Source organism: Crinia signifera, chromosome 5 (genome assembly GCF_055691185.1).
Source record: "Crinia signifera chromosome 5, ASM5569118v1, whole genome shotgun sequence".
Lineage (NCBI taxonomy): Eukaryota > Metazoa > Chordata > Amphibia > Anura > Myobatrachidae > Crinia > Crinia signifera.
In genome coordinates, this window is record NC_139221.1 from 7602833 (window position 1) to 7622913 (window position 20081).

Sequence of the window (20081 nt, forward strand, 5' to 3'; positions counted from 1 at the left end):
AATCTTACACTTGGAATCCACACAGGGGGGGTCAGATACATATGACCCACTTGCCATTTCTTTTGACCAACAAGGATTTGGGCAGAAATAGGGCAGTAAAGTGGGCATAGGTCCCAGATGTCATCATTTTGAATAAGTAGCTGGTGTCCTGCAAGGGTTAAACAGCGTTGGTCAAAACATATTACACTTGAAACCCACACAGGGAGGTTGCCTACATATGACCCACTTGCAATTTCTTTTGACCAACAATGATTTGGGCAGAAAATGAGCACAAAAATGGGCATGGGTCCCAGAATCATCATTTTGAATAAGTAGCTGGTGTTCTGCAAGGGTTAAACAGCGTTGGTCAACAAATATTACACTGGAAACCCGCACAGGGGGGTCACTTACATATGACCCACTTGCCATTTCTTTTGACCAACAAGGATTTGGGCAGAAATAGGGCACTAAAGTGGGCATGGGTCCCAGAATCATCATGTTGAATAAGTAGCTGGTGTTCTGCAAGGGTTAAACAGCGTTGGTCAACAAATATTACACTGGAAACCCGCACAGGGGGGTCACTTACATATGACCCACTTGCCATTTCTTTTGACCAACAAGGATTTGGGCAGTAATAGGGCAGTAAAGTGGGCATAGGTCCCAGAATCATCATTTTGAATAAGTAGCTGGTGTTCTGCAAGGGTTAAACAGCGTTGGTCAAAAAATCTTACACTTGGAATCCACACAGGGGGGTCAGATACATATGACCCACTTGCCATTTCTTTTGACCAACAAGGATTTGGGCAGAAATAGGGCAGTAAAGTGGGCATAGGTCCCAGATGTCATCATTTTGAATAAGTAGCTGGTGTCCTGCAAGGGTTAAACAGCGTTGGTCAAAACATATTACACTGGAAACCCACACAGGGAGGTTGCCTACATATGACCCACTTGCAATTTCTTTTGACCAACAATGATTTGGGCAGAAAATGGGCACAAAAATGGGCATGGGTCCCAGAATCATCATTTTGAATAAGTAGCTGGTGTTCTGCAAGGGTTAAACAGCGTTGGTCAACAAATATTACACTGGAAACCCGCACAGGGGGGTCACTTACATATGACCCACTTGCCATTTCTTTTGACCAACAAGGATTTGGGCAGAAATAGGGCACTAAAGTGGGCATGGGTCCCAGAATCATCATGTTGAATAAGTAGCTGGTGTTCTGCAAGGGTTAACCAGCGTTGGTCAACAAATATTACACTGGAAACCCGCACAGGGGGGTCACTTACATATGACCCACTTGCCATTTCTTTTGACCAACAAGGATTTGGGCAGAAATAGGGCACTAAAGTGGGCATAGGTCCCAGATGTCATCATTTTAAATAAGTAGCTGGTGTCCTGCAAGGGTTAAACAGCGTTGGTCAAAAAATGTTACACTGGTAACCCTCACAGGGGGGTCACTTATATATGACCCACTTGCCATTTCTTTTGACCAACGAGTATTTGGGCAGAAATAGGGCAGTAAAGTGGGCATGGGTCCCAGATGTCATCATTTTAAATAAGTAGCTGGTGTCCTGCAAGGGTTAAACAGCGTTGGTCAAAACATATTACACTGGAAACCCGCACAGGGGGGTCACTTACATATGACCCACTTGCCATTTCTTTTGAGCAACGCTGTTTAACCCTTGCAGGACACCAGCTACTTATTCAAAATGATGATTCTGGGACCCATGCCCACTTTACTGCCCTATTTCTGCCCAAATCTTTGTTGGTCAAAAGAAATGGCAAGTGGGTCATATGTAAGTGACCACCCTGTGCGGGTTTCCAGTGTAACATTTTTTGACCAACGTTGTTTAACCCTTGCAGGACACCAGCTACTTATTCAAAATGATGATTCTGGGACCCATGCCCACTTTACTGCCCTATTTCTGCCCAAATCTTTGTTGGTCAAAAGAAATGGCAAGTGGGTCATATGTAAGTGACCACCCTGTGCGGGTTTCCAGTGTAACATTTTTTGACCAACGCTGTTTAACCCTTGCAGGACACCAGCTACTTATTCAAAATGATGATTCTGGGACCCATGCCCACTTTACTGCCCTATTTCTGCCCAAATCTTTGTTGGTCAAAAGAAATGGCAAGTGGGTCATATGTAAGTGACCACCCTGTGCGGGTTTCCAGTGTAACATTTTTTGACCAACGCTGTTTAACCCTTGCAGGACACCAGCTACTTATTCAAAATGATGATTCTGGGACCCATGCCCACTTTACTGCCCTATTTCTGCCCAAATCCTTGTTGGTCAAAAGAAATAGCAAGTGGGTCATATGTAAGTGATGCCCCTGTGTGGATTCTAAGTGTAAAATTTTTTGACCAACGCTGTTTAACCCTTGCAGGATACCAGCTACTTATTCAAAATGCTGACATCTGGGACCTATGCCCACTTTACTGCCCTATTTCTGCCCAAATCCTCGTTGGTCAAAAGAAATGGCAAGTGGGTCATATATAAGTGACCCCCCTGTGCGGGTTTCCAGTGTAACATTTTTTGACCAACGCTGTTTAACCCTTGCAGGACACCAGCAACTTATTCAAAATGATGACATCTGGGACCTATGCCCACTTTAGTGCCCTATTTCTGCCCAAATCCTTGTTGGTCAAAAGAAATGGCAAGTGGGTCATATGTAAGTGACCCCCCTGTGCGGGTTTCCAGTGTAATATTTGTTGACCAACGCTGTTTAACCCTTGCAGAACACCAGCTACTTATTCAAAATGATGATTCTGGGACCCATGCCCACTTTACTGCCCTATTTCTGCCCAAATCCTTGTTGGTCAAAAGAAATGGCAAGTGGGTCATATGTAAGTGACCACCCTGTGCGGGTTTCCAGTGTAATATTTGTTGACCAACGCTGTTTAACCCTTGCAGAACACCAGCTACTTATTCAAAATGATGATTCTAAGACCCATGCCCATTTTTGTGCCCATTTTCTGCCCAAATCATTGTTGGTCAAAAGAAATTGCAAGTGGGTCATATGTAGGCAACCCCCCTGTGTGGGTTTCAAGTGTAATATGTTTTGACCAACACTGTTTAACCCTTGCAGGACACCAGCTACTTATTCAAAATAATGACATCTGTGACCCATGCCCACTTTACTGCCCCATTACTGCCCAAATCCTTGTTGGTCAAAAGAAATGGCAAGTGGGTCATATGTATCTGACCCCCCTGTGTGGATTCCAAGTGTAATATTTGTTGACCAACGCTGTTTAACCCTTGCAGGATACCAGCTACTTATTCAAAATGATGACATCTGGGACCTATGCCCACTTTACTGCCCTATTTCTGCCCAAATCCTCGTTGGTCAAAAGAAATGGCAAGTGGGTCATATATAAGTGACCCCCCTGTGCGGGTTTCCAGTGTAACATTTTTTGACCAACGCTGTTTAACCCTTGCAGGACACCAGCTACTTATTCAAAATGATGATTCTGGGACCCATGCCCACTTTACTGCCCTATTTCTGCCCAAATCCTTTTTGGTCAAAAGAAATGGCAAGTGGGTCATATGTATCTGACCCCCCTGTGTGGATTCCAAGTGTAAGATTTTTTGACCAACGCTGTTTAACCCTTGCAGAACACCAGCTACTTATTCAAAATGATGATTCTGGGACCCATGCCCACTTTAGTGCCCTATTTATGCCCAAATCCTTGTTGGTCAATAGAAATGGCAAGTGGGTCATATGTAAGTGACCCCCCTGTGCGGGTTTCCAGTGTAATATTTGTTGACCAACGCTGTTTAACCCTTGCAGAACACCAGCTACTTATTCAAAATGATGATTCTGGGACCCATGCCCATTTTTTTGCCCATTTTCTGCCCAAATCATTGTTGGTCAAAAGAAATTGCAAGTGGGTCATATGTAGGCAACCCCCCTGTGTGGGTTTTTAAGTGTAATATGTTTTGACCAACACTGTTTAACCCTTGCAGGACACCAGCTACTTATTCAAAATGATGATTCTGGGACCCATGCCCACTTTACTGCCCTATTTCTACCCAAATCCTTGTTGGTCAAAAGAAATGGCAAGTGGGTCATATATAAGTGACCCCCCTGTGTGGGTTTCCAGTGTAACATTTTTTGACCAACGCTGTTTAACCCTTGCAGGACACCAGCTACTTATTCAAAATGATGACATCTGGGACCTATGCCCACTTTACTGCCCTATTTCTGCCCAAATCCTTGTTGGTCAAAAGAAATGGCAAGTGGGTCATATGTATCTGACCCCTCTGTGTGGATTCCAAGTGTAACATTTTTTGACCAACGCTGTTTAACCCTTGCAGGACACCAGCTACTTATTCAAAATTATATCTGGGACCCATGCCCAATTTTGTGCCCATTTTCTGCCCAAATCATTGTTGGTCAAAAGAAATTGCAAGTGGGTCATATGTAGGCAACCCCCCTGTGTTGATTTCTGCAGTGAAATTTGTGGTCCATGATTCATTAACCCTTGTAAAAGTGATTTTTCTGAATAAGAAGCTGGAGCTCGAATAAGAAGCTGGAGCTCGAATAAGAAGCTGGCCGAATAAGAAGCCAACTTCAGCCTCGTGCCTCCACTGACCTATACTCGCGAAGGCAGTAGAAATCATTGTGTCTTTGTTGTGTGGAAAAGGCGACGGGGGTGTGTGTGGTGGTTAGTGCATTCACCGGGACGGTGTTACAAGGACTCGTAAGCTTACCAAGTCCACCAGAATCACCCCTATTACATTTAGCCTGAACACAGTCATTTTAATTAAGTCATTTTTTAACTTTTTTTTTTTAAACTATTTTTTGCATTTTCTGCTGCCCCGGACACTGCTGGGCTGGGCTGGCTGTCAGTGAGCCTGTTAGCCCGCCCTTGGTTGTCAGGGTATGTCAGGATTGGCTCCCCTGCACATCGGATCTGTGCAATGCAGAGGAGCCAATACGCAGATGCCGTCTTCCCACTTTTCTGGCCTCCCGCAATTGCCCACCCCTAGATTGCGCTGGCACCGCTGCTGCCTGCCACTAAAAAGCCTGAGCCTGAGGGCGGCGCTGGGAGTGCCAGGCACGACAGACTGCCCGGCCGTGACATCAGCCGATGAAGCAGTGGCTGTGGCGCTGGTGCGGCAGCGCCCCTTGGTCAGGAAGACTGGAGGAGTCTGTAGATGCCGTCCTGCACTGGGTCTGGTGAGTAGCTGAGCAGCTGCACAGTGCTGGTCTGCTGTGCGGGGTGAGGGGCTGTTCGGCTGGCAAGTGACTTCTGTGCTTAATGTGGGTGGGGGAGAGGGGCATTAAAATGGCACAGTATTTTATCCTCACTGCACCTCAGGACAGGGCCTGCCTGGAAGGGGCTCTGCCCTGAGGTGCAGTGAGGAGATGGGAGTGGTGTCAGACTCATAGGCTGCTTTTTGGTATTGGAAATAATGTGTAATGAGCATTACAGGGTACATTTTTGATGTCCCTGTTTATGGAGCATATTGTGAATTTTGGCTCAATCCGTGTGGCATGATGTGAATTTTGACTCAATCCGTGTGGCATGATGTGAATTTTGACTCAATCCGTGTGGCATGATGTGAATTTTGGCTCAATCCATGTGGCATGATGTGATTTTTGGCTCAATCCGTGTGGCATGATGTGAATTTTGGCTCAATCCGTGTGGCATGATGTGAATTTTGGCTCAATCCGTGTGGCATGATGTGAATTTTGGCTCATTCCGTTTGGTATTATACAGTGTTGGTTAATTGTTGTAATTATTAAACATTAACCGTTTCGTTTACTAGGCCTTTATACCATTATGTGACGCACAAAAATGTAAATTTCCTTCCAAAGTTGCGCAGCCAATATCTCTTGCCGCACACAGGCTTCGTATAATGAGAGTGAGCATTGCGGCCACCCGCTCCATTCACATTGTTTCTCGTTCCCTCGACTAGTAAGTGATCGGTGTTATCTCGGATTACATGGGAAGTAACTCATTCATTCATCGATGAGCTTTATATAAATATGAGAAAACCATAAAAAAGAAAAAATAACAGCCAACTTCCAAACATTTATACAGAAATAATCCCTACTATAGCATATAATAACCTAATGTATGTGAGGCAGTCATTACATTGTACATAGATTTCTCACAGATGAATATTTAATCCCCCAATGGTGACATGTACACAGATTATCTCCATCCGCTTTGCGTGTTCGGCAGCTCTTTGAATATACATTGCAGACACGAGGCCGCAGCGTGGACGCCCAGTGAGTTCTGGTTACTGATGACCCGGAAGTTGGTATCCAGGGGGTTATCACCACTGCGGAATATCGGGACACTGCCATGTCTCCTGGCGGCTTTCTGTCCTGGGTCTTCCTCGCCGCCCTGGGACTGCCTATCCTGTATAGAGAACACAAGAAGTTGGCATCTGGGAACTATATTAATGTGAAGATTTGGACTAGGGAATACATTTCTAAAAACCACACGTTAGTACTACCAGTATACATTCAGATGGATTCGACCTCTCCAGTATCCCTGCCTCGTGCCTCGCTGATGTCACTAGACGCTAGTGGGGGATTAGGATGTGCCAGGAGGACTCTGCAAGTCCCGTTACCCTGCCTCGTGCCTCACTGATGTCACTAGACGCTAGTGGGGGATTAGGATGTGCCAGGAGGACTCTGCAAGTCCTGTTACCCTGCCTCATGCCTCGTTGATGTCACTAGACGCTAGTGGGGGATTAGGATGTGCCAGGAGGACTCTGCAAGTCCCGTTACCCTGCCTCGTGCCTCACTGATGTCACTAGACCCTAGTGGGGGATTAGGATGTGCCAGGAGCACTCTGCAAGTCCCGTTACCCTGCCTGTCACCATTGCAGTGCCCCAGCTCATGTACTGTATGCCACAGTGTCTGCCTACCATTCTGGTGCTGTGGCTATGTCATGCCCTGGGGTGTGGATTATTAGACAGTCTACCCCTAAAGGTTGACACGGAATAGGTTGACAGGGTCAAAAGTGAGGTAGCCAATCTGTGGGCAAATTTAAAAAATTGCAATCTCAGGATATATATAAAAAAACCTGTGGGCAGGAACGGCCCAGGAGCTGTGCAGGCGCTGTGAACGGCCGGGAGCTGTGCAGGCGCTGTGAGGCTGGCAGAGCATCTGGGGGCTGGGCCAGGAATAGTTGCAGTGCTGCCGTAGGTGCGTCTGGGAGCCGGGCTGGCGAGAGTTGTGGTGCTGCCGGAGGTGTGTCTGGGAGCCGGGCCAGGGAGAGTTGCGGTGCTGCTGGAGGTGCGTCTGGGAGCTGGGCCGGGGAGAGTTGTGGTGCGCCCGGAGGTGTGTCTGGGAGCCAGGCCGGGGAGAGTTGTGGTTCTGCCGGAGGTGCATCTGGAAGATGGGCCGAGGAGAGTTGCTGTGCTGCCGGAGGTGCGCCTGGGAGCCGGGCCGGGGAAAGTTGCGGTGCCGCTGGAGGTGCGTCTGGAAGCCGGGCTGGGGAGAGTTGCGGTGCGGCCTGAGGTGTGTTTGGGAGCCGGGCCAGGGAGAGTTGCGGTGCTGCGGAGGTGCCTCTGGGAGCCGGGCTGGGGAGAGTTGCGGTGCTGTTACGATCCAGGGAGTAACTTGGATCCAGAAATGTCGCCCAGACGGGGCGGTGCAACTATCCTCTACACTGACTCTATTGGCCTTCTCCGACTGGTGACCACAGACTGCAGGACGCTAGGCTTCGCCTATAACCCCCACGTCTGAAAGGGTGAGATAAGCCCGCCCTAGTTCCGGTGCAGCCAGGTGTTATGTGGAGACAAAAAAATAGTATCAAAAGAAAGGGGACCACCAGTGTTGCTAAAGCAGCTGTACCGGAAGGATGTAAAGCTCCCAATGAAAGCAGAACAAGAAAAAATATATAGATGGTACAGCGCAATCCAGCTCCTGATGAAGGCGTGTGAACACGCCGAAACGCGTTGAGCTACCAATACCCTTGTTCCAGCATTTAATTGGAGAATCTTCCATCTCACACCTATTCTTCAATCTTTGGAAATCTACAGTAAGATCCGGACCAGTTCTTCATTACTAAGATCCTGGATCCCACACTTGAGGTCATCTCTGCAGCCATAAAAATCAGGTATTGCCATACCGTAAGGACTGCATATTCCACTATTACGTGACGTTTGGGATCCACCAGTGGGAAATCACCAGGACTCTGTTTACTTCTCCTTTTCAAACAAGGATATCCATACCATATGGTAAATATATGAAAATTGGTGTTGATTTGGACACAAAATTTATTCTCCATAACATTGAATGCCAGCTGGAAACCTACACTTTACCAGTAATCTACTGTTTTTTTTATAACAATTTTTTATCTTTATTTTACGAGAATTCTCATACAAATGTATTATGTGTGATCTTTTTATCTATAATTGTATTCATTAATTTCATATATTGTAATAAATTCTTTTCAGAAAAACCCCAGCGCTGTGCCATCTATATATTTTCTCTTGTTATGTGGAGACAAGCCTGTGGCGACTGCCAGAGATAGGTCCAAGAGGTAATCTAACTAAAGGCCCCCATACACTTGGGCGACTTGTCCTTAGGACAAGTCGCCCCCGACTTCCCCCTGAGCTTCCCCTGCTGCTCCCCGGGGGAGCTTGATTAGATTGGCACTTGATGTGCCATTTTTTACATGTGATAAATCGTCTCGATTTATCACATGTAAAAACCCCGGGGAGCAGGGGGGGGGGGCTACCGAGCAGGGCTGCTGGTGGGAGCAGGGGGGCTGGGGACGCTGCGGGGGACACAGGCGGCATAGAGCCGGGCAGGGGGAGCCGGCCGGGAGCTGTCAGTAATGAATAAAAAAAAAAAAAAAGCCCATACAATGAATGGGCAGCCTGTGATTGGCTGCTGAGCGCTCTCTCAGCCAATTGCTGACTGGCTGAGAGAGCGCTCAGCCAATCACAGGCCGCCCATTCATTGTATGGGCTTTTTTTTTTATTCATTACTGACAGCTCCCGGCCGGCTAGCCCTGCCCGGCTCTATGCCGCCTGTGTCCCCCGCAGCGTCCCCAGCCCCCCCTGCTCCCTCCACCGCCGCGCCGCCCCATGAAGGGTTAATCAGCCATCTTGTTTTCATTGAAGGGTTAATCAGCCATCTTGTTTCTCTATGTCTGTCCCTGCTGATTTCAAGGTGGTTATATCCTGGCTCTTTTCCAGTACTCGCTGCTATCATAAACTTTGTTACTTTCCTTAGACACTGTACATTCTGTGCTTTCTCATAACTAACGAATACTACACAAGGCGATGTATAAGCCACCCCACAAAGACACTGCTATTTCCCTACCTCTGCACCAAATATTAACCAATCATGTAATTGAACCAGCGTCGTTTGTTGTGTATAAATATGTTGTTTTCGTCATCATTAAATCAGAGTTCAACCTTGTATCTGTGGTCATCGTTACTGGTCATATCATATGAGGTTACACTCTCACGGAGCTCTAAGGGGTCTTCACACTGAGGTCAAATAAGGTAATTAATAGATCAGACAATCGATACATCGGCGTATGATCGATTCTCTTCAAGTGGGGGCTCGGCCACCGGGATGCGAGGTCCATTCCTACACAGATGTCATAAAGATTTTACAGTCTGCCTGAATCTGTTGTGAGGTTACGGACATACTCGATCCTGAACCTGTGACACCATGCCTGGGGTATGTTGAATGTCTTATATAGAAGTTAGAGTCTTCTATCATAGAAGTTAAAGTCTTCTATTTTTGTGCACATAACCTGATCTAGGATCAGATGCCGTACTTGGAGTACGAAGGAGACCTGGGGTCTTTAGTCTAAATAGTACCTCACTTTGAACGCCCATTCTTTATTGGCCAATTGTCTTTATTGTATTGTCTTAAAGTATAAGTTTTTCTTTCATTCAATATCCCTGTGTGATTGGTGAGTATACACACTCGTGATATCTGTATTTCCTTGTAAACCGTGCGGCTGGTAAGTTCACGCACAATAACTTCACCATTTGTCTAATCTGACTACTGTATGCCAACAGACTTGCGGACTTTATGCTCTCCTTCTCGGAGTAACGCAACGTGAGGCTTCACATACAGTTCTCAGCAACATAACAACAAGACTCTGTCCACCGTCACGTAGACGGTCTGTTGTTTCACTAACATTTTGTACTTTTATATTTAATGGGATGTATCTAGAGGAAATATAGTTCATATAATATTCAGATAAAGACCAACCCTCACAGTCTGCTGCCACAGGTCCCGACCTGCCTGACTGAAGACGGTGCCCCTGGTCTGAGTATTAAGAACTTTCCACGCTCCTATTCATAGTCAGAAATATTGATACACAATCATACCCCGACATGGGTGGAAATAATAGTAAGAATAAAACAGTCTATCCACCCCCATTACCTAGTGAAATATGTAAGGAATATGTTGCCCACAAATTATTACCTTGTTAATCCATGAGGTGGACAATATAATAGATGGGACTGGAATCAAGTCCCCAGTATTAATACCCCGATCCCTGCAATATAGTAAACAGCTGCAGACTATCCCCTTAACAAAGCACAGGAGATAACTGACATGTGGAATGAAATCACCGTACACCAGTTCAGCTTTGAAAGATCTATTTTCTGTTGAGCTCTCAGGGTGTACGGCGGATTCCTGCTAGGCTTCTGTGTCTTTGCTGGAAGAGGGGGGTCTGAGGGGGAAGCTGCAGTATTGGCCTCTCTCTCCCTAACACTGAACATCGCTGCCTATTGCAGTTTCATGTAAATAGAAACCTACAGTCACTGAATTTTGGAAGAGATTTAAAAGATGCTGGACTGAGGAAACGGGACTATTTCTTGAAATATTCCCTTTACTCATTTCCACCTTTATCAATAACCTACACCCCTCCATTTCCACGCCAGTCAAACAGAATGTCTCTACCTGGACATCTGACAAACTCACTGAATTTAGTGAGCACTTATATGAAAAAGAATCTGCTGGATGTTTTGATATGAAGAAGACTGTCGTCACTTCTACTCACAACTTCCAAAATAATAACAGAGGCCCACCAAATAGACCAAATAGGGGGATCCCACAAAATAACCAGAAAAGACCATATAGACCCCCTCAGGGTCCAACACCCCGTGCGCCTCCATACAACAGAGATTACAACAATACTGGTGCAGTACCAAGACAAACAACTTGTTTCAACTGTGGCCGGAATACACACTGGGCTAGGGACTGTCCACTCCCTCCCCAGAAACCACAACAACCTTACACTCCCAGACCCCAACAGGGACCATACAGACCACACTCAACATCAGTTCAAGACCATGTACGTTTCAGAGTGGACTGGTCTGACCCTGCACATTGACGGGGCCCGGAGGAGGGTATCCCATCTTTTGCACAGTTCACTACTCATTGGGAAGATTCACCCCTCATCACATTATATGTTGATGATAAAAAAACTGTCCTTTCTAGTAGACAGTGGGGCAACAACCAGTGTTTTGTGTTCTCTTAACTATGATGGTGAACTGCAAAAGACTACTCCTTCAATGGGAATCAACGGGATACCCACTGACACATACCTGACTGACCCAGTTATCATACGCTCTGACAAGGGAAAACACTTAGGGATACACCAATTCAGGATCATCCCAGAATGTCCTGTTAACTTACTGGGCCGTGACTTGTTTAGTAAATTCCACATCTCCATCTCACCCTCTCCACAAGGGAGTGGGCTCCAAGTCACCTCCCCACACTTTGTGTCACTACAAAATACTCTGGACAACTCACTTGATCAAATTGATGATAGAATTTGGGCCATTGGCCCTTATGACACTGGCTTCATACCCTGTACACCATACAAAGCCAAGCTCAAACCAGATACACAACCCGTGTTTTGCAGACAATATTCACTCTCACCAGAAAAGATTGAAGGTCTTAGACCTATGATACATGACTTCCTCGAACAAGGCATACTCAGGTACATTGTCTCACCTTACTCGACACCTATCAACCCTGTTGCTAAGGCCGATGGCTCTGTTAGATTCGTACAAGACTTGAGAAAAGTAAATGATCTCATTGTTCCTATTGCACCCATAGTACCTGACATCAATTCACTCATCTCAGCAATCCCTGCAAACGCAACCCACTTTAATGTCATAGATTTGAAAAACGCATTTTTAGCATTCCTATAGACACAGAGACCCAATTACTCTTTGCTTTTTCATTTGAAGGTAAACAATTAACCTGGTGTCGTTTACCCCAAGGCTATATTGACTCTCCAGTGGTCTATAGCATAATCCTCCAAGCCACATTGGCTCCATGGCACCCCCCCCATAGTTCTGTCCTGCTACAGTATGCAGATGATCTGCTTCTCTGTAGTGTCACCGAGGAGACCAGCCGGTTAGATGGAATCTCATTGTTAAACTGGTTAGCAGAATGTGGACACAAAGTGTCAAGAGAAAAATTGCAATGGTGTAAAACGCATGTCAATTACCTGGGTTTTGTACTCTCTGAGGGAGAAAGAAAAATCAGTCCACAACGCATACAGTCTGTATTGGGCCTGGTCACCCCAACTACCCAGAAGGATATGTTGTCTTTCTTGGGTATGGTAAGTTACTGCAGACAGTGGATCTCTGATTGTTCCTACTATGATAATATCTTGAGACAATGCACACTCAAAGACAAACCCAAGGTTATACAATGGTCAGATGAAATGTATTCTGCATTTAAAAAATTGAAAGAAATGTTAGTACAGAGTCCCGCGCTTGGTCTCCCGGACTATATGTTATCATTTCACTTGTTTGCAAGGGACACATGTACAACTATGGCGGGTGTACTGACCCAACTTCATGGAGGCAAAATGCGCCCAGTCGCATTCTTCTCAAAGGTAATGCCTGTCACTGTGCAAGGAATGCCAGCTTGTCTTCGAGCACTGGCTGCCTGTGCAATGGTTGTTGAGATGTCCACATCACTTACATTAGGACATCCTACTGTGTTACATACCACACATAATGTCCTCTCCATCCTCAAAGGTCTACACACACAACACATGTCTGCCCAAAGACTCAGCGGCTATGAAGTACTCCTACTAGGGAACCCTTCTCTCACTGTAAAATACGCAACAAACACAGAAGGACCTGTCCCTGTACTAAACGCACTTTTAGGTCTTAAAGGACCTGACGACGAGGCGCCGCCTCAACATGACTGTACTCTGACAATTGACTCAGAAACTTCACCCAGACAAGACATGTCGACTGTGCCTATCCCCGATGCCGACATAATATTTGTTGACGGCTCCTGCAGCCGTCCCAATGACAACACGTACCAGGCAGGATATGCAGTGGTTAAACTTCCAAACACCACCCTTGAAGCAAAGACAGTCCCCTTACAGTCAGCATAAGCTGCAGAACTCATTGCACTCACTCGAGCTTGTCACATTTACAAAGACAAACCTGTCACAATTTACACAGACTCCAAATACGCTTACGGAGTTGTTCATGATCATGGTATGATCTGGCAACGCCGAGGCTTCACTGGCGCTGATGGGAAAGGCATATCACATGCGCAACTCATCACAGATCTCTTACACGCAATTACATTACCATCTCAAATTGCCATCCTTCATTGTAAAGCACACACTGGAGGAAAGGATGATATCAGCAAAGGCAACGCTCTTGCTGATACCGCTGCTAAACGTGCTGCCACTATAGCAACATATAACCTCACTCTTGCTGTCATCTCGCCTCCTTCGTTAGATGATACATACCTACTGACAGAATTACAGGCTGCTGCCTCTAATTCAGATCTATCAGATTGGACATATCCAATACTGCAGAAGAATCCACGGACTGGATTAATCTGCAAAGAGGGGAAACCATGTATACCCCAAACCAGTGCATCATTGTTCATAGCACACTACCACGGAGTAGGACACCATAGTATAGTAACAACTACTTTACTCCTCTCCAATGATTTCTACATTACTAATGCAAAAGATCTCATTAAACAATACATCAGTAGATGTATAATATGTCTCAGAAACAACCCAAATAACCCAGACAAAGCAAGACACCAGCACCTAGAATACCCAACCACTCCATTCACTCACCTGCAAATCGATTTTACACATATCAATAATGCAGGAAGACAGGAATATGCCCTGGTCATTGTCGACATGTTTTCTCGGTGGCCAGAAGCATATGCCACTAAATCAGAAGATGCAAAAAAAACAGTAGCCCGCATACTCACGCGAGAAATCATTCCGCGCTGAGGATGCCCGCTTCAAATTAATAGTGATAAAGGTTCAGCCTTCACAGCCAAGGTCACAGCAGAACTAGTCAAAGCACTGCAAATAGAATGGAAGTTTCACATTCCATATCATCCACAGAGTTCCGGTATCGTGGAACGCATGAACCGTACTCTTAAAGATAAACTACGTAAAGCGACAGGAGGTACATTTGCAAAATGGAAACAAGTCCTTCCTATCGTATTGGCTGAAATTAGAATGACACCACAAAAGACTCTAGGTTACTCCCCCTTTGAAATACTAATGGGCAGACCTTTTCCCACGCCCTGGGCAAAGAAACCACTAGTTACAACTGAGGGAGATCTAGACGTAATAAGAGAAGAGTACATTAGATCCCTAATAGAGAAACTTAATGAGTTAGAACAAAATGTTATCTTTAAGAATCCTTCTCATCCACAGATACCCACTCACCCATTCAGGGTTGGAGACAAGGTCGTAGTGAAAGTGTTGCCGAGAAACAAGCACCCCGGAGATTTCACCTACGGTCCAGAAACAGAAGTGGTCGCGGTTACCAGGACGGCTGTCCTCACCGACGAAGGACCAACGTGGATCCATGCATCCAGAGTAAAGAAAATTCCACCTCCACCACACGTCAACACAGAGGTCGACACCGATCCCGAGACTGACACAGACGGGACGAGAGAGGTAATAACGGGAGCCAGTGGCTCTGACCTCCAACTTGGAGAAGACCTGCCGGCTGGAGGTGATGAGGAATCAGGGGTACAACATTCTGAAGCCGAGGACGACGCTACAGGATATGACTCCCCCCACCTTAGCCCTAGTGATTTTATTCGGGCTTGTTCTTTATAACTGTTTTGCTGAAGTTGATATTACTCAGAATGATGGACGTTTTACCTTCTGGTATAATTCTTCTAGTACAACTGTTGCTACTTTCATATTTTCTTATTGTGATATTGTATCTTGTTCAAACAATCAAGGCGGGAATCGAGAAGAACCACCGCTGCCCTGGCTGTGTAACATCCAACACACACCACACGCTGTAAGTCACGTATATATCTGTGTCACTAGTACTTACTGGGGAGATTCTTGCAACTCATGGGGGGCTGTTGGGTGGAACACTAGAGCAGATACCACTGCCTTTGATATCAGCCAAGACTGGGGATATTACCCCGATGTTGGCATCCATAAATGGTCCAATGGTCGATCCTTACTAGCCCGTATGTCCCTACGAAAAAAGGGCACCTGCAATGGCCAATTTATCATTAACTTAGAAAACCCGGCCCCCGGTGATGCCGGACTATATGTCTTGGGTAAATATCAATCAGGGGAAAACGGGGGCCCAAGAGGAAAATTCCATTTAAAGGACATGTACGATAACCCAGAATACACCGCCCTCAAAGCCACTGTAAAACCTAAAACACCACCATCATTCCTTAAACCACATGTCACTACTTTTAATGATATGTTAGCCATTGATAATCCCACGTATGAAGATACCATGTCTATGGAAACAGGTTTCTCTGATGTAAACTATTGGTTAGAATGGATGAAGTATAATGCCCGCAAGGTTAATCAAACTGATTGCTATGTGTGTGGAAAGTCCAGACCCCATTTAGGTACTGTACCCATACACATACCACCTGAACAGGATAAATGCTTTTTTTTTAGTTTATACACTGACACTGTAATAGAAGAAGCCAAATGTGAACAATGGAAAAAGGAATACCCCATTATGACAAAGAATACCAACCCTGGTAGTACTATAACTATTTACCCCGGTAATTACACTTGTTATTTCTCTAATAGTACTGATCAAAATGTTGTACAATTGAAATTGTTTCCTGATGGGTATTGTGCTGAAAGAAGACATATCACCATACCCACCATGAAGAAATCTTTGGGAGATATTTATTTTATTTGTGGAGACATGAGACTCGGGACAAAGCTGGATAATCCTTGGAAAGGAGAGTGTGCCCTGGCAAAGATCATTATGCCCATACACATTCTCCCAGCCGATTTGCCTGAGCCTCCTCCCACAGATAAACCTAACACAAACTCCAGAAACAAAAGAGAAGCTCCAAAGGAAAGCTTCGATCCACACATATACATAGACACTATTGGTGTTCCCCGGGGAGTTCCTAAAGAATTTAAGGCTCGTGATGAGGTCGCTGCCGGCTTCGAGTCCCTGTTTCCCCAGGTAACCATCAATAAAAATGTGAACTGGATAAATTACATATATTATAATCAACAGCGCTTCGTTAATGATACTAGGGACGCTTTGAAAGGTATTGCTGAACAGTTGGAAGCTACATCACAAATGACATTTCAGAATCGTATGGCTTTAGATATGATGCTTGCCGAGAAAGGAGGAACCTGTGTGTACATAGGTAAGGTTGATGGATGCTGTACTTATATCCCAGACAACACAGGTCCTAATGGGAAAACTACCCTAGCTATTAAACATCTAGAAGATTTATCCATCGAACTCAAGAAGAACTCAGGTGTCACGGACCCCTGGAGTAGCTGGTTTGGATGGCTAAACGATTGGAAACACGCACTAACACAAATAGGCATGTTTATTCTCATTATAATTATTGTACTTATGATAGTAGGATATTGTGTCTTTCCCATATGTAAGAAGATTGGTTCCAAGTACCTGGATAATGTAACACCTGCTATGTACACTGATCTCGCCAAAAGCCTTCCCTCACCAGAAGATTATAGTGAATATGTTAAAATCCATCGTACCAAACAAGATGCCATCTACAAGAATCAAATTGTCTAAAAAGGACATTGATTCTAAGAGGGGATTGAAGGGTTAATCAGCCATCTTGTTTTCATTGAAGGGTTAATCAGCCATCTTGTTTCTCTATGTCTGTCCCTGCTGATTTCAAGGTGGTTATATCCTGGCTCTTTTCCAGTACTCGCTGCTATCATAAACTTTGTTACTTTCCTTAGACACTGTACATTCTGTGCTTTCTCATAACTAACGAATACTACACAAGGCGATGTATAAGCCACCCCACAAAGACACTGCTATTTCCCTACCTCTGCACCAAATATTAACCAATCATGTAATTGAACCAGCGTCGTTTGTTGTGTATAAATATGTTGTTTTCGTCATCATTAAATCAGAGTTCAACCTTGTATCTGTGGTCATCGTTACTGGTCATATCATATGAGGTTACACTCTCACGGAGCTCTAAGGGGTCTTCACACTGAGGTCAAATAAGGTAATTAATAGATCAGACAATCGATACATCGGCGTATGATCGATTCTCTTCACCCCACTAGGTCCCAAGTCGGGTGGTCGGACGTGCAGCAGGTCCGACCACCCGACGCAGATCCGATGCGCACAGGACCGCGCATCGGATCTGAGGGGACATCAAAACTAGCCGATTTTGGTCCGATTTCGGCCAGATCCGACTGATCTGGCTGAAATCTGACCAAAATCGGCTAGTGTATGGGGGCCTTTAGATGGGAACCCAAACTGGATAATGGTATAATCAGGAACTCTAAACGTATAGATCCCTATCTTGACACTAGAACAGGATAAAGAAAAGAAAGATACCATAAAGAAAACACTGCGAGTCAGTCGCAAACCAACCAAGTGACCCTTGTCGCAATAATACTTTGTGACCTCGTCACAAAACAGTGAAGTTCTGCACCGCACAACTGCACGGGGTAACACCCTAACCAAAGCAAAAGGAGGAACAATGCCCCACCTCCACTAGGGCAAATAACCAATAAACAAAGCTACTCGGTGGTAGCCCAGGGCAACTCACGGACACCAGGAAGGAGATGAGAGATGGTCGTCTCGGGGCATCTGTGAGTATGCCAAGCCTCAGCAGAAAAGAGCTCTCCTGCAAACTCCTGCAGCAGGAACAGAGATCTAACACCAATGTCTAGGAGAAGGCTCAGACACCTTAAGAAGGGCCCACAACCACTCAGAGAGAGAGCTGGCTAATCTAAGCCCTCTCTCAGCAAGGTACACCTGGGTGAGGGCGCCACCCCCCCCCCCCCCGGCGTCCTGGCTGCTTAGAAACAGCCAGGACTCCTGCTCCGAGCCGCCCGGCATCTGCCGTTGCTAGGCAACCTGCCGGGAGCTCCCTTTGCCGCCGGAAGTCGTGCACCGGACAGGTTGCCTAGCAACCCCCAATGCCCGGCACACCGACGAAGCAGGGGACGCCGCCGGACACCCCCTGCTCCTGTTTCCCTGACGCTGTGGACAATTTTGCACAAAATTTCCCCTTTTACACAAAAAGCAGACCCCCAAGGTTTTTTTTTTAACGAAGATCCCCCTGGAGGGAACCCTTGCGAGACCCACTTCCATGGGCTCATCCAACTCTTCTGCCACTGTGTAGACCCCTGGGTGAGGCAACGATGCTGAAACCTTTTCAGCTCTACGTTCCCTAAGACATCTGTCTATCTTAATCACTAGCTACATGAGTTTATTTTAAGAGTTGTGGGAACTGGGTACTGTAATAGACTATCTTTGATCTGTTCCAACAGCCCCAGTCTAAACTGGCTTTGCAGCGATGGGTCATTCCACCCTCAATCATTAGACCATCTGCGAAATTTGGTACAATATACCTCTGCTGGATTTCTTCCTTGTTTGAGGGATCTTAGATGACTCTCAGATGCAGCCTCTCTGTCAGAGTCATCGTACAAGAGCCTGAGGGCTTTAAAAAAGTTATCCACTGATTACAACGCCTTATCCCCAGCTTTTAAACCAAATGCCCATGTTTGGGGATCACCCTGGAGTAAGGATATAACAATTCCCACCTGTTGGGCCTGAGAACCAGAGGACCAAGGTCTTAAGCAAAAATATAATCTACAAGACTCTATAAAATTAAAAAAATCTTTCCGGTCGCCTGAAAATCTATCAGGGAGGTTCATCACAGGCTCTGGGGCGGCGTTCTGAGTGGAATGCGTGATACCTTCTTGAACCAACACCCGAAGGGTAAGGTCTTGCATCATTTGAGTCAAACCCTGGTCTTGCTCTGCAGTATTCATGTTGGGAGATGTTAATATGAACACACCAATCTCCCCTTTCTTTTGTGGCCGGTGTTACTGTTACGATCCAGGGAGTAACTTGGATCCAGAAATGCCACCCAGACGGGCCGGTGCAGCTATCCTCTACACGGACTCTATTGGCCTTATCCGACTGGTGACCACAGACTGCAGGACGCTAGGCTTCGCCTATAACCGCCACTTTTGAAAGGTGAGTTATGCCCGCCCTAGCTCTGGTGCAGCCAGGTGTTATGTGGAGAGAAGCCTGTGGCGGCCGCCAGAGATAGATCCAAGAGGTAATCTAACTAAGATGGAAATAAATTTATGTGACAAGAAAGATACCATAAAGAAAACACTGCGAGTCAGTCGCAAACCAACCAAGTGACCCTTGTCGCAATAATACTTTGTGACCTCGTCACAAAACGGTGAAGTTGTGCACTGCACAACTGCACGGGGTAACACCCTAGCCAAAGCAAATGGAGGAACAATGCCACACCTCCACTAGGGCAAATAACCGATAAACAAAGCTACTCTGCGGTAGCCCAGGGCAACTCACGGCACCAGGTAGGAGATGAGAGATGGTCGTCTCGGGGCGTCTGTGAGTATGCCAAGCCTCAGCAGAAAAGAGCTCTCCTGCAAACTCCTGCAGCAGGAACAGAGATCTAACACCAATGTCTAGGAGAAGGCTCAGACACCTTAAGAAGGGCCTACAACCAATCATAGAGAGAGCTGTCTAATCCAAGCCCTCTCTCAGCAAGGAACACCTGGGTGAGGGCGCCAAACCCCCCGGCATCCTGGCTGCTTAGTAACAGCCAGGACTCCTGCTCCGAGCCGCCCGGCATCTGCCGT

General features: G+C 46.0%; 1 protein-coding gene and 1 long non-coding RNA gene across 2 annotated transcripts in view; both read left to right on the forward strand.

The window, feature by feature from the left end:
• Window positions 1–20081, forward strand: part of LOC146079907 (zinc finger protein 783-like) — a 173892-nt gene that overhangs the window by 32697 nt on the left and 121114 nt on the right. The window lies entirely within an intron of this gene.
• LOC146079905 (uncharacterized) lies at window positions 9049–17366 on the forward strand. Its single transcript, XR_014474778.1, has 2 exons — window positions 9049–9465; window positions 14658–17366. It is a non-coding gene; the product is annotated as an uncharacterized LOC146079905 (long non-coding RNA).